We start from the raw sequence: 20,953 nt of genomic DNA, 5'->3' as shown, positions 1-20,953 counted from the left end.
CTGCCCTGACCCACCTCGGGCCCTGCCTGGAGGATGCACGGCCCCTCCTGCTCGTCCCCTGCCTGCAGGATGGCGCCACATCTGCTCTCTCCCATAGCCTTTCTCCGCTGACCCAGGGCCTCCCAATCTGGTAATGGACATTTTGTGGAACTCACCGTTCTAGAGGTTGAGGGTTTGTCCAGCAACAACTTTAGGGGTGAGCCTGGTGGGACGGATCTTCGAGAGGCTCAGAGTCCATGCCTGAAGCACTTCCTGGAGTCCAGGGCCGGGCCGCAAGGCCTGCTCTTTCCTGGTTGAGTCAGAAACCCTAGGACAGCAGCAAAGAATTGGGTCAGAATAATAACCAGACACATCAGGAACCTGTAGAGGGAGGACAGTATTAGATGGTTAATAAGTTATATTTGTAGCTTTTTCTTCTTGATTGTTTTTCAAATAGCAGAGCTGGGTCTCGAGTGCCTAAGGAGAGAGCCACCATCTCTGGGCCAGTCAGCCCCACCTGAGGGACTCAGCCAGGCTCCCTTGGCCAGGCTGGGTTTCCTGCTAATAACAGGAAAGGGCTGTGCGTCAAAGGGGGGAGCGGGGCAGGGGTTGGAGCCAGCCTGCCGAAGAATGGGAACACGCACTGGAAAGGGGTCCAGAACCCAGCCGGCTGGGCCGCCCAGGAAGCCAGACTCCAGGCAGACTGTGCCCAGGGAGGGCAGCAAGGCGCCTCACTGACACCCTCCCAAAGGAAGATTCTTATTATTTTATTTTATTTTAGAGTGTGTGGGAGCTGCTATATTCTGGAAGTTCTATAGGATAAAATAACATTATCTGGAAGCTCTATTTGTTTACATTATTGTGTCCCTATGTTTGTTGTCAATCTGAGGGAGTCGCAAGGCTCTGGGTTGTCTATTTTATTTTATAACTTTCTCCCCAGCTATTAAACTCAGAAAAATTCTTCTGTTTCTGGTTTTTTTTTTTGTTTCTTTATTTTTGCCTTATAGGCCCCCTTTTCCACTTGCAGAAAAATTAATGAAAGAAATTGATACGTTCTATTCAAAGCTTTACCCTTTTATGGTTCCCAGTGGGTTCAGACAAGGACCTGACCCAAACAGATTAAGCCGCCTGCCCATGGTCTCGGCAGTCCGTGTCTGCAGACCCAGGGCTGCGACTGGGCATCCCCCGGGGCTCCCTTCACCTGCCTGATGCTCCCACATCCTGACACAGGACTCTCCAGTGGGCCAGTGCAATCACTCAGGGGCCAGTCTTTGCTTCTCTTCCCAGAAGCCTACCAGGATGACAGGAGGAAGGGCCACATTCCCGAATAATAGGGCACAAAGTTCACGTAGCTTCCGGGTCAGACACCTAGCAGGAGCGAGGGCACTCTCTCACAGTACTCACTCTGTGCCTGCACACTTGTGTTTATGCACATCAGCTCACTTGCTCTCCCAGCCACCCTCTGGCATAAGGGGTTATCAGCTGGACACGAATCAGACAGGCTCAGGGTCTATGCTTGGAAACCCAGCACACTGATACAGAGACCAGGAGACCATGTGGCACCTTGAGGCAATTCAAAATAAAAGGAAATTTAGAAATGACCTGGTTTTCCCCTTCACCTATCCAGGATCGCTTGGGGAGACATGATGGTTGTTCTGGGGACCCTGGCAATCCCGGAGTCCCACTGCAGTGTTCTGTCATGCCCCAGCCAGATGGACGAGGAGGGGGCAGCTGTCAGGCCTGGGCCCTTAGCAGAATGTTCCAGGAGGTGTGAGAAGCGTTGGTGCTCTGCTGCTGTGAGAGAAAGGAAAACACTGATCTGACCTCTGTGGCTCCCTGTGAGAAGCCCAGATAACTGGAAAGAACCACACCCTCCTTGTGTCTCTAAATAGCAATGCACAGAGGGTTGCTCCTTATCTCTAGAAGCCCCCAATTAGAAAGACCAACCAAATCCCATTTTTATGTGTCCTAAGATGAGTAGAGCCCATTGTTGGGGGCCCAGGTGACTAACTGCTATGTAAACTTTAGGAGGAGCAGGGGACAAGCTTCCAGGAAGCCAGAGAGGGGGAGGGGGAAGGGTCCCGGAGCTCCTGAGCTCTGCTCTCCCGTTGCTCCGAAAAGCTCCAGGGTGGGACACCACTCGGACGAGCCTTCCTCAGCAGGCTCAGGCCAGTCACATTTCTTTAATATGTATTTTAAAAATATCTTTATTGATTTTAGAGAGAGGAAGGGGGAGAAAGAGAAGACAGGAACATCCATCTGTTCCTGTATGTGTCCTGACTGGGGACTGAACGAACCTGCAATCTTTGTGAATTGGAACGACATTCTAACCAACACAGCCATCTGGCCAGGGCAGGCCAGTCACATTCTGAGGGCCCATAATGCTCTCCAGATTTTGTAGAAAGGGTGCCATGAGGAGAACATGAAAAGCATGGGGATTCCTCCACTGACTGGGAAACAGGCCCTAGCCAGGAGAGGGAAGAGACCAGTGCAAGTCAATATGTAACTAAGGACAAATGGTATGGCCAGGCTACAGAAGCTATGGAACCCCAAAAGGGTCTTTTGTATCTGAAACAATAAAGATTTCTTGGAAGAAGTGGGATCCAGCTAGGCTGGGAAAATGCAGGATCTGACTAGCACAAAAGAGAAGCGAAGGTGTTTCTGGGAGGAGAAAGGTAGGATCCCACCCGGAAGAGAGGAGGTGGCCAAGGATCTCATTAGGCCAGCCTCAGAGATACAGTGCGTTCGGCCACCTCAATAAAGTATCGAAGTAAAGCAAGTCATAATCTTTCTGCTGGTGGAGGGCCTAGCCTTCAATTTGTAAACAAACAAACAACAAAAAGAACCCCGCAACATCTATGAAGCACACAATAAAGCAGAAAGCAAAAAATGAGGTCTGTCTGTATTTCCATCAACAATCTGGATGCTTGCGCCATTCGGTCCGCCATACCACAGGTATTTTTGGGGCTCTGCCCAGGTGCTACTAAGAAGAACTGGTAACAAAACAAGATTCCGAGAGGTGAGAGAGCTGGCTGGGACCTAGTTAGAGGATCTTACTGAGGATGAAGGTACAGTTCTATTTTTACATCGAGAAAGGAAGCAATTTTTTTTACAATCAAAAGAAAATCAAGTTGTAAAACAGTTTAGGAGTTTTAGTTGACTTGACGTTCAACACGTCAACAAGGAGATGGGGCGGCCCCAGCCCAGGAAAGCAAACATGATCTGGGACAATAACAGAAGTGTGGCAACCAAGACCGCCTCCCTCTGCCTTGGGCTAGTCACCAGTCCATGTGCGCAGCGGAAGAACAGAGACCAGGTTTGAGGCTCAGCCCTGCCTCCTCCTGTCTGTGTGGCCTCGGGCAAGTGACCTAACCTCTCAGTTTCCTCATTTATAAAATAAGGTGGGTTCCTAAGTTCAAAAGTCCCTTTCTGTTATAAAGACCATGTCTCTAGTCCCCCATCTCCATAAAACTCTTGAAGAAACTCACCACTGCACGGAGATGGGGAATTGAAAGGCTGAGCAGCTCTGTGAGTGGAAACAATAGGCGCTGGCTTGCTGCAGAGGGAAAAGGCCGCTTCCAGCGGCCCCAGGGGGCAGAACCTGCTCCAGGAAGTGAGGACTGGGGCACGGGGTGGGGGCGCAGGCTACAAGGCAGGGAGGGAAGAACCCTTGCACTGTCACTGGAGGGCTGCTGGCTGACCAGGGAGCCGTTTGTTAGGAATCTCTGAAGTGACCCCATCACAGGACTGAAGGCTGGACGAAATAATTCTTAAGGCTCCTTCTACCCACAAAATTCTAAAAGGTCGGGCCCAAGTGCAGTGCTTCTGATTTCAGGCTGAACCACCACGTCCAGGAAAGCAGGGCCAGGTGAATTGCTAGTGAGCAGAGTGAAACGGAAAGGAAAACCCCGGAAAGCGCAGCTGGGAGGCTGTTCCTCTACTCTGGCTTTGGGGTGGTGAAGATGTGGCCTGCTGTGGGCAGGGGCTCCCCTCGCTGCCACTGGCTCTGGCCCATCCTCCGGGGCCACGCAGGACCAGTCCACTCTCTCAGGTGATGGCAGCCGCCTGACTCAGCATGTCTCAGACTCTTCATGTCCCCCAGACTAATCTGCCCTCCGCTTTCCCCAGGCCAGCCCCCTCCCAAGTTACCAGTCTGCTCTGAAACTCCAGCCCTCACCCCCACCCCCAAGCCAGTGCCTCCCAGCTTTTCTAGTTCTTGTAACCAATCAGTCCACTCCTCTCAACCCCCCACCCGAGACTGCCCTCCTGGCCTGGCAGCTGTCCTGGGTGGCAGGCTTGCTGCCCCCAGGGGCTCAGGCCCTACACTTCTGAGAGCCAGCGCTGGAGGAGGTCCAGTCGGGTGTGGAGAGTCTGGTTCTGGGTCAGGGGGTACAGTGAGAACCAGATCTGCCAGCTTCTGTTTCCGGAGTGTGAGGTGGGTGTCCAGTGAGTGGTTCTCTGTTCCTCGCCTATGCTCTATACATAGCATGTGAGTATTGCTTCCACCTAACCCATCACTCAAAGTGAGGCATCTAAAACTGCTCAGAGATGCGCACAGTGGGGGGCCGGCAGCACTGTGTGACACCTGCCAAAGTTTCCATGGAGCGGCCCACCTAGCTGTGGACCCCACCTCTGACCTCAGGCCTGCGGGGCAGCTAACCTGCTCCCCACTAGCACTGAGGGGAGGCCTGAGCAGAGCTGTCCAGGACAGGGAGCCAGTGAGTGCCACAGGCTTCGCAGCTCTGTGTCCACATGACCAGCCTACGTGCACCACAGCTGCCTACCGCATTCCCCAGAGCAGAGGGACCACAGCACTCAGGTAGGAGAGCACACCAGGAGAGGCCCCTGGGGCGCTGAGAGACACTGGGCGACACAGCACGGCTAACCCCAGAGTTCTCAGGGCGAGCCCGTGGTTTTAGGCACCCGGTAAACAGTCCTGTAAACAGCGGCTAATCACTGCTTCCGTTTATTGAGCTCCTACTATGCGCGTGTGCTGCGCTTCTCTCTGACATCATCGCTAATTCTCACAACAGCCCTGGGAGGTAGTTATTACTGTTCTTATTTTTAGACAAAAAAGTTGAGGCTGGGAGATTCAATATCCTGCTCAAGGTCACGAGGACAGTAAGCGATGAAGTCAGCCTCCTGCCGAGGCTGATGCGCTCTGAAGCTGGGACTCTTGTCTTTCACATCAGCAATGGCTGTGGAATGGGAGACCCTTTCCATTCAGTTCTTCACTGACTGACACTGAGCACCTACCCTATCAAACACTGAGGCATGGGGGATACAGAGATGAATACGGCATGGGCCCCACGCTCTGGGAGGCGTGGCCACTCGGTGGGTGCAAGCGACAGGCGCAGTAGCACGTGAGAACTGAGGACAGAAGGCTGTCCCTGGGCTCCACGCTCAAGCAGAGATTGCCAAAGCCCCCAAATGTCACCCATGTCAACAGAGTTGAGACAAGGAAGAAGCCTTGACAGAGGTGAGCCCCACGCTCCGTCTGTCTGGTGTGCACATACAGCCCTTGTGGCTGTCTTGCAGACAGCAAAGTGAACCCCAAAGAGATCAACAGCCACCAGTCATCATGGCTACCTGGCCGCGGGGGCTGGCTCTCTGCAGGGCATCACACTGTCTTCCCAAGAAATACAAGAAAAGAGAGTTCTGGAAACTCCTAAACACAAATGCAGGGAAAAAGCCGAAGTCCTCAGAGGGAGAGGGAAGGGCTGAGAGCACCGGGGTCTAGCTGCCGCCACAGGAATGCCAGGTGTGCTTGTTCCTGTTAAAGTCGCAGCCACTGCTGTCTTAAATGGAGAATGGGCGAGAGGGGACCGGGTGTGGGCCAGGACATTCCAAACCCATAGGAGCTCTGACAGGAACTCCCGAACCCGCCCCCGGGCATACCCTGACCTCCTCCCTACAGTCCCCGTTTTCCAAGGTAGTGATCTTGGTCAGAAAACTCATCCTGTCCTCACCGCCTAGGCTCATCCAGTCCAGCCGGCTCCTACTCAGCCCCTACCCTGCCTCCCCCGCCTGTCGGGGGGACTCCAGGTAACAGGCCCAGGCACCTTTCCCTCCCCACGCAGCGGGTGAGTTGCTGGAGGAACCCAGGAGAACTGGTAGAACTTGTGTCCCTTTTGCCAGAGGCACAAACGAACCTGCCAGCGGTAATAACAGGGCAAAGGAGCGGACCGGACCCACCTGAGACTCGGGAAGAGGAGGGCAGGCTGGCTGCCAATAGCCACGCCAGAGCCCCTGCCGTTCGGGCCTTGGAGCGGACCGGACCCACCTGAGACTCGGGAAGAGGAGGGCAGGCTGGCTGCCAATAGCCACGCCAGAGCCCCTGCCGTTCGGGCCTTGGAGCGGACCGGACCCACCTGAGACTCGGGAAGAGGAGGGCAGGCTGGCTGCCAATAGCCACGCCAGAGCCCCTGCCGTTCGGGCCTTGCTCAGAAGCAAGAAGGCCCTTGGAGAGTGGGGTTCTCTACATTCTCACCACGACAGACCTGATTAGTACTCCTCCTCACCAACAAGACGATTCCCCTCTAAAACTAACACCCCCACTCCACCCCAACACTCTCTCCTCCATCCTTCTCCCAGGGATGCTGAGATGTTCCTGCCTGCAGCATTAAGCAGGAACTTCGGGGGGTCCACCCCCACCCAGGCAGCAGCTGGTGTAAGGGGAGGAGGAGACCAGGTTCAGAGGTCGGGGCAGAAGGGATAGGAGTATGTTTGGACTTGGTGCCCAGGTGGGGAAGACTGGCAGACCCTGGCTTCCCTAAGGTGAGCACTGGAGGAAGAGTTCTCTGCAGTCTGTTTGGTTTGGGGGGAATTTGTTAAAGAGAAAGTAGAGGGAAAAGAGCAAAGCATCTGTGGTCTGGGTGGGAGAGTCAGGAAAAATCAGTATGTACCCAGATGCAACATGGTGCATTAAGATGTGATGTCACAATGAGCTTTTGGCAGGGAAAATTTTAGCCTTAATATAAAGAGTTCTTACATATCAATAAGAAAAAAATACACCATTAAAAACTGGCAAATAGAGTGGTGAAGGTATTTCTGAAAAAGCTTTAGGCGTGGCAAGATAGCTCAGCTGAGCATCGTCCTGATACACCAAGGTTGCAAGCTTGATCCCCAGTCAGGGCACATTCAAGAATCAACCAATGAATGCATAAATAAGTGGAACAACAAATCTCTCTCTCTTCCTTCTTCTCTTTCTAAAATCAATAAATAAGCCCTGGCCGGTTTGCTCAGTGGATAGAGCATTGGCTCAGCATACGGACATCCCAGGTTTGATTCCTGGTCAGGGCACACAAGAGAAGCAATCACCTGCTTCTTTCCCTCTCCCTCTCCCCCTTCTCTCCCTCTTCCACTCCTGCAGCCAGTGACTAAACTGGTTTGAGTGTTGGCCCCTGGTGCTGAGGATAGCTCAGGTGGTCTGAGCGTGTTGGCCTCAGGCACTAAAAATAGCTCGGTTGTTTCGAGCATCGCCTCGGATGAGGGCTGCTGGGTGGATCCTGGTCAGGGTGCATGCTGGAGTCTGTCTCACCATCTTCCCTCCTCTCACATTAAATAAATAAATAAATAATTTAAAAGTTACAAATTATCAAAATCATATAAAAAAATTCAACTTCATTTATAATCAAAGAAATGAAAATTAAAATCAGATATAGAAGTCTAACATTATAATAATAAAAAATAGGATCAATCTAAATATTTAACTCTATAATACCATTAAAATGATAAGGAAATATTATATATCCATCAAGTATATTGTTATAAAAATATTTACTAGCCTGACCAGGCGGTGGCGCAGTGGGTAGAGCGTTGGACTGGGATGCGGAAGGACTCAGGTTCGAGACCCCAAGGTCACCAGCTTGAGTGCAGGCTCATCTGGCTCGAGTAAAAAAAAAGCTCACCAGCTTCGCTGGCTCAAGCAAGGGGTTACTTGGTCTGCTGAAGGCCCGCGGTCAAGGCACATATGAGAAAGCAATCAATGAACAACTAAGGTGTCGCAACGAAAAACTGATGATTGATGCTTCTCATCTCTCTCCATTCCTATCTGTCTATCCCTCTCTCTGTTTCTGTAAAAAAAAAAGATTTACTAACAGGAAAAAGTTTACAACACATTAGGTTTAAAAGCAGGTCCCGAACCAGTGTAGGCACATCTTGCCTGTTTGTAAACAAGTCCATGTGTGCATCATAATAGTTAAAGAAGACTAAGTACCGCAATGTTTACAATACTAAGTTATTAATGATGGAATTATGATTTTTATTTTCATCTGTTTGTCTATATTTTGTACTTTTTCTACACTAATCCTATATTGCTTTAGTAATGAAAAGAAACTTTGGTGAGTTTGAAAAAGTCCTTGCAGAGTAAATATAAGAATCACTTGCTTTACATGTACAAGAAGTGGAGAGTCTTCTCATACTTAATCATAGAAGTGGGGGTGCGATGGGAATGGGTGGGAGGAAGACTGAGGCCTGGGGGTCACCAGGGGTGCAGAGACGGGGAAAGGAAAGAGATCCAGAACTCCCACCGCTGATGATACTCTGACTCCATAGGCGGCCCATGACCTTGTATAGAAGGCACTGAGGATTGGGAGTCAGAGGATGTGAGTGAATCCTAAGTCTACCAGTTGACACTGAGGAAGATGCTTTATTTTTCTGAAACGCAATGTCTATAAAGGGGAAGTAACAGTAATGCAGAATTATTGTGAGGATTAAACATGACAATTATTTGCTTTGCACAATATGAAGCCTCAAACAAATGTTAGATGTTGCAGTTAATAACATTCATCTCTGGCCTGACCAGGTGGTGGTGCAGTGGATAGAGCATCAGACTGGGATGTGGAGGACCCAGGTTCGAGACCCTGAGGTCGCCACCCCCCAGTCAAGGCACATATGAGAAATCAATCAATGAACAACTAAGGAGCCGCAACAAAGAATTGATGTTTCTCATCACTCTCTCTTCCTGTCTGTCTGTCCCTCTCTCTGATTTTCTGTCTCTGCCAAAAAAATAAAAAATAATAACATTCATCTCTGATTCAACCTTAGCAAGAAAGGTGGCCAGCTGCTGTGGCCAGGTTGGCACTGGCTTATGAGGTTCTGGATGTGCTGAAGGGGAGGGATGCTTTTCCCATGCAGTTCAGGCAAAGTCTCGGATTTCCTGGTCCATACTAATAGAATATAAAAATATAAATAAGATAAACTTATTCTGAGCTCAGAGGAAGGTGTTTAGGCACCTTCTGATTACTCTTTGAGGAGAGATTAGCCCGTGATGAAAAATCCCTGATTAGTTATGTACTGGGCTCTGGGAAGGAGGAGAAAATGGTACAAAATGCAAGGTCTGTGACCCCCTTCACCTATATTTGTTTGCTGATGTTTTGGCAAAATGTTTGGGGGCTGAACTGGGTGGACCAAGGATGCCAGAACTTGTCATCTAAGGAGACAGGGAGAGGCTGGGTGGCATTTCTGGTTAGATGGGTCCCCACCCTGCACGAGACAGGGAAGTCATGGCTTCTGGGCGGAGGTGATAGGTATGCTCATGAATCATGAGACCCTCTTGTTCATAACTGGTTAGCTGCTGGTGACAGTGTCACTCATGGTTTTCACACAGGATGGCCCCAAATGTCCTCAAAGAGTGAGTGCTACTATCTTGTGCTACTGTCTTCATCCCACTAGATTAGACCCAGTAGATTAGATGAGAGGGATTTTTTGATCAGGTGACAAGCTTTCTAAGTACTGACCATGCTCATGCTAGAGACTCATTCTTTTGTGTGTGTGTGTGTGTGTGTGTGTGTGTGTGTGTGTGTGTATGTGACAGAGACAGAGAGAGGTTCAGATGAGAAGCATCAATTCTTCGTTGCGGCACCTTAGTTGTTCTCATTGATTGCTTTCTCATATGTGCCTTGTTGGGGGGGGTGGCTACAGCAGACTGAGTGACCCCTTGCTCAAGCCAGCGACCTTGGGCTCAAGCTGGTGAGCCTTGCTCTAACCCAGTGGTAGTCAACCTGGTCCCTACAGCCCACTAGTGGGTGTTCCAGCTTTCATGATGGGCGGTAGCAGAGCAACCAAAGTATAAATAAAAAGATAGATTTAACTATAGTAAGTTGTTTTATAAAGATTTATTCTGCCAAACTTAGCGAAAACCCGACATAAAGTACTTGATAAGTAATTATTATTATATGCTTTAACTTGCTGTAACTCTGCTTTATAAATTTTATAAAGTAAAGTTACTTCCCTACTTTATAAGTCACCATTACTGTGGAACCGGTGGGCGCTTAGAAAATTTTACTACTGACAGAGATACAGAAGTGGGCGGTAGGTATAAAAAGGTTGACTACTCCTGCTTTAACCAGATGAGCCCACGCTCAAGCCGGCGACCTCAGGGTTTCAAACCTGGGTCCTCAGCGTCTCAGCCCAATGCTCTATCCACTGCACCACCACCTGGGCAGGCTGAAGACTCATTCTTGACATTCTTGACTGTACCACTCCAAGTCCATCCATTCATCAGATGAGATGCATAATCTCCATTCTTTTTTCCCTCCTTTTTTGTACCTTCTAGGTTTCCCTCCTCCACCTTTCCTTCTTTCATTCCCATTTTAATTGCCCTTCTCCTTGTTCCTTGCTTTCCCTCTCCTCCTCATGTCCCCTCTCTGGTCCCAGATCCAGCAAGCATCTTCCTCTGTGTTCCTCACAGGCACCCAGCACTCAGAGTCACTGATGCCAGGGGTCCTGAGCTAGAGCACAGGGGAGGACTGTGGGATGGGGACACAGACGGCAAGACAGCCCTGGTCTCAGTGCGGGGTTGCCCTTTCCTGCCTGGGACACTGAGGCTTCGGCTTCCTGAGCTTTATTCTTTGTTTCCTCACTGGGCCCCTCCTCAATTGTCCAACAAGCCTTTTAAAATGTTTTGATAACTAAATTTTTCTCCCAGTACTCCTGCCAACCCTACTCCCCTGCCCCCAGGCCACGCCTTCTCCAGTGGAGCCCTCGGATTTAGCTGCACCTTGCTGGTGCGGACATGCCCTACTGAGCCCGCTTCCAGGTGTGGTTTCGCCTGGTGAACAGGGTCACAGGGGCCTCCGTGTCCTTGCTGGCAGTGGGGAGACGAGCCTGTGCTCGGCTCAGCAGCATCCCTCCCATTCTAGGCTCTCCTGGGTCTCCCTCTATCCCTGCTTCACAGCCACGGGCCAGGATGGGGGCTTCTTCTGTCTCCTTCATTCCTTAGAACCTCAGCCCACTATGTTGTTTCTAATCTGAATCTCATTTCGAAATCTCCTGCCCAAGGGGTTTCCCAACGCCTCTCCGCTTTGAATCACCCTGCTGTTTACAGCACACCCAGATCAGGAATATAGACGTCAAGGGGGACCGGTTCTGACACTACGCCCTGAAGACACTCCTGTGCCCGAGACACCTGGACAAACAAATCTATTCCTTCCTTATCTCCCACGAGGGAAGAAACCAAGCAGGCTCCAAGCTGAGAACAAGGACTGGCTGGAAGGCAGATACCAACTTGGCCATATTCTTCCCCTGGGGAGACAGTTGGGGGTTGCTGTGAATGGAGGCAAGTCCAGCCTGCAGCAGGGGTGCACCTCTCCAAGCATCCCACAGAATTCTCTGCCCCAAAAGTGCACAGTCCCTCTCAGGGGGCCACTCCACAGGAATAAAATCTTAGTTTCCTGCCCACAACTTAATGGGGTGGATTTCTGGCCATAGGGTACGTGAGGCAGGACAGCCTCTAGAACAAACACAGAAAAGTGGGTCAGTGGTTTTTGAACAAAGGAAAATGGGCTGTTTTCTGAATACAAAGGTGACCCACTACCTGCCTTAGTAACCCGAGCACTCTGTCACCAGCAAGGAGGGCCGGCTGCGGTCCCAGCCTGGGTGTGGCCCTCCGGAGGAGGAGGCTGAAGGACCAGTCTGGGGTAGAAACAGCAGGCTGGGCCTCTGCATCATGTTCGAGCCCAGAGCTTTTCAGCATGGATGTCAAGCCGGCCTCTGAGGTTCTTGTCACCCTCTCATTGACGTGAACACTGTGGACCGGAACAAAGCCTTTCTCTCTGCTCTCATCATCTGAGGAGGGAACACACCTGACGTGACAGCTAACTCCCGCTCTTGGCACTTGGTGTCACTCTTGCTTCACCTTGACTCAGCTCAAAGCCTGTAACTGACTGGTGGCCATCATCTCAGAAGAGACAAGCTCTCCTCCCTCCCACCCCTCCACACACACACACACACACACACACACACACACACACACACACACACACAAACGCGCACGTGTGCGTGCTAGGGCAGGAGCCAGCTCTCCTGGAGGAAGCGGAAGTGTCCAGGTGAAAGGAGGACAGGAGAGCCACACAGGGAATGGCAGGAGGAAGGGCCTCATCATCCCTGAGTAAGGTCTGGGTAGAACCTGGGCTCCTGTAATTGTTGGTTGTTGACTTCACCAACATTGTCTTAAAACTCAGAATTGCTCACAAGGCAATCTAATAGCACAAATATGCACATACAAACACTCAGAGTCACTTGACATCAAATTGGCAAATTGGGTGGCAGCAACTATCCACTTATAGCTGCAAGGTTTGCTGTTTCTCCTTTTCCACACATTGGTTACCAAGCCTCTGTCAGTCCCCAGTGCAGGAGTTCACAAATTTTTCTGCTAAGAGCATTTTGACAACCAAATAAATGTTACATGCCCTTGTAGCTAGTCTAATAATTAACATAATTAAGCTTCTCCTGTTGTGCTCCGTGGCCACTGCTCCGTTTTCTCAATCTCTCCTGGCTGCCGCATTTTCCTTTCCTCACTCAAACAACTGCCAGGCTCCTCTCAACAAGGACTTAATGAGCTCCCACCAGACTCTGGGCTTCAAATCTCCGGCAAACTGCCACCTCACGCAGTGTCTCTAGAAGACGCCTTTGTCCTTGAGGTTCTCCTGTACGGGAATAACCCTCATGGGCACAGTGGTTCCTCCTCTGGGCACAGAGACCTAACATTCCTCCCATAAAATATCCAACTCCTTTACCACCCACACGGAAAGGTGCTTCAGGGTGGAGAAGTTTGACAGCCCTAAATACCATGGCTAAACAGCACGGGCTTCGTGAGGAGCCATTACCCAAGAAGAGCTGCAGTGGAAGGGGCCACCTGCCAAAGCCACCGCTGTCCGTCACCTCGATGTTGCCTGCTTTAGGTCACACCATCCTCAGCCTACAAAGCACAGCAATATCTAGTTTACACGGCTCATGGTCACCTTGATGTTTCCTGATCCCTGGCCATGTAATAGACCGTCCTGAGCAAGAGGTCTCCAGGAAAGTGGAGCTTCCTCCTCTGCTCTCCTGTCAGAATTCTGATGCTTCAACCGACGCATAAGGAAACTGGGTTCACCACCTCCCTGCCGCCTCATCTTTGAAAATGTCTTGTCAATGTGCATCAGAGGAAAAAAATATTTTCATTTTACTTCTTACTAGTTCCTGGAATGGGCTGACTATGCAGCCCGGCAAGTCATACTGGAGATGACAGAGGTCTCACATGAAGAGTAGTCACAAGTGCCCTGGACAGGTAGCTCAGTTGGTTAGAGCATAGTCTCAACATGCTGAGGCTGTGGGTTCAATCCCCAGTCAGGGTATATACAAGAATCAACCAACGGCCTGACCAGGGGTTGGCACAGTGGACAGAGTGTCGGACTGGGACGTGGAGGATCCAAGTTCGACACCCCCAGGTTGCCAACTTGAGTGCCGGCTCATCTGGTTTAAGCAAAGCTCACCAGCAAGGTCACTGGCTTGAGCAAGGGGTCATTCGGTTTGCTGTAGCTCCCCGGTCAAGGCATATATGAGAAAGCAATCAATGAGAATTAAGGTGCTGCAACAAAGAATTGATGCTTCTCATCTCTCTCCCTTCCTGTCTGTGTGTCCCTATCTGTCCCTCTCTCTGTCACAAAAAAAAAAAAAAAAAAAAAAAAAAAAAAAAAAATCAACGAATGAATGCAGAAAGAAGTGGAACAAATGAATGTTTCTCTCTCTCTCTCTCTCTCTCTCTCTCTCTCTCTCTCTCTCATCAACCAATAAATTTAAAAGACAGAGAGAGAGAGAGAAGACACAAGTGGCTGAACTACTATTTATCTTACTCTGGAGATAAGAGTGTGGATGCCAAGGTCAAGACAGCGACTCCAACCAACAATGCCATGAGCTGCGGTGCCCAGCATCTCCTTCTTCCTTTTGGGCAGCCTCCCCAGGGTAGCAGACAGAAACCTGGGACCTGGGAATTTGTGAACGGCCCCCAGTGGAATAGCCAGTCAGGTTACATGCTTAAAAAAAGTCATCCGGCCCTGGCCGGTTGGCCCAGCAGTAGAGCGTCAGCCGGCGTGCAGGAGTCCCGGGTTCGATTCCCGGCCAGGGCACACAGGAGAGGCGCCCATCTGCTTCTCCACCCCTCCCCCTCTCTTTCCTCTCTGTCTCTCTCTTCCTCTCCCGCAGCGAGGCTCCATTGGAGCAAAGATGGCCCGGGTACTGGGGATGGCTCTGTGGCCTCTGCCTCAGGCGCTAGAATGGCTCTGGACGCAACAGAGCGACGCCCTCTGGTGGGCAAAGCATCGCCCCCTGGTGGGCATGCCGGATGGATCCCGGTCGGGCGCATGCAGGAGTCTGTCTGACTGCCTCCCCGTTTCCAGCTTCGGAAAAATGAAAAAAAAAAAAAAAAAAGTCATCCGAAGTACTTTATGACCATTACCTCATTGATCTTACCAACCTCCAAAGAAGGAAAGAAAGGAAAAGGACAGAAGCCTTCTAGTTTTAACAACAATGAAAAAGAACAGGAAGGGGAGCCTTTAGGTAAACTATCTGCTTTTCACCCAGAAATGAAGAAGTACAAATTCAAAAACTCTGAGCCTGGCCCCATGACCAAAGCAAATCAGACAGTTAGCTGATTGTGTATGTGTGTGTGTTCAGACTGATTTCAAAAGATAGGCTGGCCTGGCCTGTGGTGGCACAGTGGATAGAATGTTGACCTAGAATGCTGAGGTCGCCAGTTCGAAACCCTGGGCTTGCCCAGTCAAGGCAGATATGACAAAGAACAAGCAAGAAATGAACAACTAAATGGAAGCAACTATACTTATCGCTTTTCCCCCATAAAATCAATAAATAAAATCATTTTTTTAAGTGAGAGAAGGGGAGATAGAGAGATTCCTGCATGTACCCCAAACAGAATCTACTCAAAACCCCCATCTGGAGCCAATGCTCAAATCAACCAAGCTATTTTTAGCACCTGAGGCCCACACTCAGACCACCGAGCTATCCTCAGCACCTGAGACTGGTGCTTGAACCAGTTGAGCCACTGGCTGCAGGAGGGGAAGAGGGAGAGAAGGGGTAGAGGGAGAGGGAGAGGAGCAGACAGTCGCTTCTCTTATGTGCCCTGACCAGGAACATCCATATGCTGGGTCAACGCTCTATCCACTGAGCAAACCAGCCAGGGCTCAATAAAATCTTTAAAAAAAAAAAGATAGGCTGAATCTGGTCCCTCTTGAAAGAATACGAAGGTACAAATCCCTCTGCTCTGACTTAGCCAAACTTTGTAAATAACAGAGACGCTCACTTGAGTAATTAGAAAAAGAAAAAACTGTGAGCTAAGTGGTTTTGAGAAGGTGTGGCTGGAAGTATTCTGTGTGTTTTCCATAAAGCCAGATGTATAGACAGTCAAAAATAAGAGTTTAATGAGCATATAAATTTGGAGTGACTCTTCACATCTAACAGTGAGGTCTGGGGTTCAACTATTTCACCTTTGAAATGAAAGAGCTGAGACTGGGCATTCATCCCAGAACACTTCCTGAAGGCTGCTCCAAGCATTGCTTCCTCACAGTTTATCCTTCTGACCACGCGACTGACCAGACAGACAGTCCAGCTCCCCTTATTCTGTAGAGCAGTGGTCCCCAACCTTTTTTGGCCATGGACCGGTTTAATGTCAGAAAATATTTTCACAGACCGGCCGTTAGGGTGGGATGGATAAATGTATCATGTGACTGAGACAAGCTTCAAGAGTGAGTCTTAGACACATGTAACAGAGGGAATCTGGTCATTTTTAAAAAATAAAATATCGTTCAGACTTAAATATAAATAAAACAATAATAATGTAAGTTATTTATTCTTTCTCTACGGACCAGTACCAAATGGCCCACGAACCGGTACCGGTCCGTGGCCCGGGGGTTGGGGACCACTGCAGAGGGAGATCACAACTCTTTTTTTTTTTAAGATTTTATTTATTGACTTTACAGGGGTGGGGAGGGAGAAGTATTAACACACAGTTGCTTCACTTTAGTTGTTCATTGATTGCTAGCCATATGTGCCTTGACCGGACAAGCCTAAGATTTCGAACCAGCAACCTCAGCATTTCAGGACTACGCTCTATCCACTGCACCACCCCAGGTCAGGCTAGATTACAACAACTCTTGATATTCAAATATGTCTTCTGATGTTTCATCTCTCTCTGTTCCTCCTTAGTCGGCTCCCTGAAATGCCTCTTACACAGTGCTAATACTCTTTAAGAACCTGCATGCTTCTTACAAGAGATGGGTTCCTGTCCTAGTTAATTCCTACAAATTCACAAGGTTCTCTCACGCTCAAGTTCAAAGCACTCTAATCTCAGTAATCATTATTTTCTGTGGCGCTGTTTGAGCCTTTTCTATCTACAGTATTTCTAAACATTAATTTAATTGAATTTAAAAGATATTGTATATTTAGCTCAATTTGGAAAACATATAATGTCAACAGTGTCTTGCTGACAGTCTTTGTCCAACACAGGAAGCCGTGCTATCAGCAGTACTGTTTCACATATGACTACAAATCCAAAACAGCCACAGGGGCTCCCGCGACTCACAAATCAGCGATGTCACTCATCTGGGACTTGGCCATCCTGGCTGGATCTAAAGGTACTCTCTCCCTTTCCAGTCTGTTTGTCCTTCAGAACTACTATTTGGGATGCCACTTGAATCTTTCACTCTCTTTCTGACCTGGACCAGCCTGGAAAGTAAGACAGAACAAGCCTGCACTGAACACGTGGTCACCACTCTCCCAGAGCCCCAGGCTAGCCTTGCTAACATCCAGGGAGGGCTCTGCGTGACCTTGCTGTCCCACACCACGGAACTGCCTATTAATTAAACAGACAAGACAGACAACCGTGTAACTAGGGCAACTCCATATACTCCAGCTTAAGCCCTTGATTCCATTCCTTTCTCTCCAAGATGAGAGTATTTAGGGGGAATTTCTCACTGACAGTAACACGGTAGCGTTCTCCTCACACCCCGAGGTGGACTCTCTCATCCACGCCCCCCCCCCCATATCCCGTGACTCTAGCCTCTGCCCCAGTGGCCTCCTATGGGAGCTTGTTTTTCAGATCTGCCATTCTCATGGGTATTTCTGTGCTTCTGATGATAAAACAAGACGAAAGAGAAATCCTCATCCTGTGTATGCTGGTTGACGCGTAAAAACATTAAGATAAAGGAATCTTCGGAAGACCATCCTAACATCCAAAGAAGTCGTGGTGCAAAGGTTCCAGTGCCACTCTCCCACCCCAGACCAGCTGGAGACACAGCCCAGCCCTTCCCCAGGCTGAGGAGCTCGCGATAGGCATCAACAGTCTGTGCTATCTCCCTCCCCACGGAATCAGTGCCCAACCGGCTACCTCCCAGGGCTCCTCAGAGATATCACCAAGCAGAAGTCCTTTCTAGGGGGTGACAGTGCCCTTCGGGAAGCCTAGCATCACCCTGAGAGTGCCTCCCCGATCCCTCTGCCTTTGGCAGGTACAGATGGAGGGATCAGGAGACAGGAGCGTCCTGGGATGTAGCAGCCCAGGCCTGAATGAGGAACGGTGCCCGGCAGGCAAGGAGACGGGCTCCAAAACGAAGGAGCTGCCCAACACGGCGCTGCACAGGTCTGAGCTGGAAGGCTGAAGCAAGAAACTAAATGATGAAACAGAAACACATTCTTAGTAGTGATCAAACTCCCAGATTAGGTCGGCTTACTTTCTTTTTAAAAAAATTCATCTCAGTAGCATCTGTTTTCCTCTGGGCATGTGAAACTTTCGCTTTCTCTTCTCCTTCAGTCCTCTTCCTGAAGAGAGTAAACAGGTTATGATCCAATGCTAGGTTAGGTCACGAGTGGATGGACCATTCTCCTTACACACATCAAACCTAACCCAGGGGTCCCCAAACTATGGCCAGGCCAGCAAGCCGCATGCGGCCCCCTGAGGCCATTTATCCACCCGCCGCACTTCCGGAAGGGGCACCTCTTTCACTGGTGGTCAGTGAGAGGAGCACATTGACCATCTCATTAGCCAAAAGCAGGCCCATAGTTCCCATTGAAATACTGGTCAGTTTGTTGATTTAAATTGACTTGTTCTTTATTTTAAATATTGTATTTGTTCCCGTTTTGTTTTTTTACTTTAAAATAAGATGTGCAGTGTGCATAGAGATTTGTTCAGTTTTTTTTATAGTCCTGCCCTCCAACGGTCTGAGGGACAGTGAACTGGCCCCCTCTGTAAAAGGTTTGGGGACCTCTGAACCTAACCGATAAACGTGTTGCTCTGACCTTCACTGAATGTTTTGAAACAGGAGCCACAGCAGTGAGGAGCTGCGAAAGACTCAGTCTCTGCCCTTAGGAGCTTTTGTGGGGACAGATCAGGCCAGCATGACTACACCTGGTTTTGTACACCGCCCTTAAAGAGTCCGCACAGGTCGCATTTTTCTAAACGGAAGCCTCAGCCCTTACTGACTCACCAGGTAACCAGGTCCTTTATTTTCATTTAAGACTCATCTTGCACTGGTCACAGCTTTAGATAGTTAGCCTCTGGCTTTTCAGTACCCCCTCCTACTCAAGTGCTCTGGGAGAGCTTTATATTTGAATAAGCCCAAGGACGACTCTGGCAAAGTGGAGCTCATTTCTGTAAAACGAGGAAGGCTTTCCAAATTTGTTTGCCTCAGCTGGGCTGGCATAAATCATTTTTTTTTTTTTTTTTTGGAATTGGTTTCCATCGCCATCTAAACTTTAAAAAGGGAAATGACCAATTTCTGTCTGGCTGCATCAAAAATTCTTTAAGGTCCTACACCCACAAGTAATCATTAGCAAAGGACTTGCATTGTAAAGGAATAAGGGGAAATGGGAAACACTGACCAATGCAGGAAGCTCGCGGGATCGCTGTTCTGCTTCCCTGCCTGGTCAGGTCAGTGCTAAGGAGAGGATGCCAGTCATTGCTGCTGGCCTCTCAGTGACTACATTTTCAGAAGTGAGAATCAGTGGCAGGATGATGCATGGCCTGGCAAAGGTCAGTGTGTCTTCTGTCTCAGGAATTGAGATTGTCCCAGAAAACTGATGCCACATGGCTGCCTCAGGGGCCTCCCCCACATTCCACCCATCAATTCTCTCCCCAGCTCTCTCCTCGAATGCCCGGAGCTAATTACATCGATTAAAGCGGATGCTCAAACAGTCCTCCAAATGGACCGATCTACAATTTTCATTTTCATTTTCCCCACCAAATCATTCTCCTTTTTGAAAAAAATATGTCAGCAGTAAATGGACATAACTTCGCCTACTGACTCAGGCAAGAGGTGTTATTGCTCTGATCAAACTGGCTCTTTTCAGATTAAAAGTTATTATTCCAAAAGAAGAGTTTCTGGTTAAAATTAAACCCACAGTCCAAAAGCTATTAGAACTTGAACTTTGGACAAATGCCCAAGGACAGTTACAGGGCATCTTCCTGAGAGGAAAGAGACTCAGTAGAAAGAAGAAATCTTAAACAAATGATCGCATAAAAAAATTAAGTAAAATGTTGGAACCTGTTCAACCACCCTACTTCAGTTAGAAGGCACTTTTTAACAACATTAGGAAAGCGAAACTCGCTGTGGGTGGGGTGGAAATGCCGCCAGGTCGTCCTTCCTGCAGACACCTGACAGTTGCACCTTCGTGAGGGACGTGAGCCCTGGCACAGGGGAGGTACCGTGTGGCCGCGAGCAGCTTCTGTGGCTCGCCGCCCAGGGGCTGCTCCTATGTCTCGGTGATCACCAGCTCATCACTTGGGCTGACTTAGATTACTAGCCGTTGATGTGTTATTCCACAGCGTGATTAAAAACCAATCATCCAGGAAAACATGCGCGCATCAGTGTGTGAGAAAAGACCCTAAGGGGAAAAAATAAATTAAATAAAACGAAAAGACCCGAGGGAGATGAGAGCTTGCTAAGCGGCGGGATGGGAGGGAGGGGACAGGAGGGCAGGACCGAGGAGGTCCCGTGAGGCGACCCTGAGGCCAGCCTAGCAGTGCCCTCTCCTGGAAAACTGGGAGCACACCATGTGGCGGCTGCAGACTGTGGCGCGTGCGCGCGTGCGCGCGTGCGGGTCTTCTTCCAACCAGGTGTGCCACTGCCCCCTATTGGACGCAACGCTTTTCAGCTTTACCAAACAGACAGCTTAAGTGAAATACTGGCTGTAAGCCCCGCCTGGTGGCCTTAAGCAAGGCACGACCTTCCAAGTCTCAGTTTCCACATCTATATATACCATGGGAGCCATGGTAACATCTGTCCTTGCTTACCTTAAAGGATTGTTATCAGGGGAAATGAATGAAGTACCGTTTTTACCTTTGGCTGCCTTCCTACCTTCTGCCCTAACATAATCCAGGTCACTTTCCTGAAGTGATCTTTCTCTCCAGTGTCGATTAATTAAAAGCAAGTTATAACATATATACTGTAATTGTGTTATTCTAAGCTTTAAAAGCTAGTGGCTTCTCACTTCTAGTAGCTTTTTTTTTATATAACCTTTTTTTTTAATTTTATTTATTCATTTTTAGAGAAGAGAGAGAGACAGAGAGAGAGAGAAGGGGGGAGGAGCTGGAAGCATCAACTCCCATATGTGCCTTGACCAGGCAAGCCCAGGGTTTCGAACCGGCGACCTCAGCATTTCCAGGTCGACGCTTTATCCACTGCGCCACCACAGGTCAGGCCTCTAG

This window comes from Saccopteryx leptura, chromosome 1, assembly GCF_036850995.1.
Source record: "Saccopteryx leptura isolate mSacLep1 chromosome 1, mSacLep1_pri_phased_curated, whole genome shotgun sequence".
In the NCBI taxonomy this organism is placed as follows: domain Eukaryota; kingdom Metazoa; phylum Chordata; class Mammalia; order Chiroptera; family Emballonuridae; genus Saccopteryx; species Saccopteryx leptura.
Note: the sequence above shows the minus strand (reverse complement) of the source record.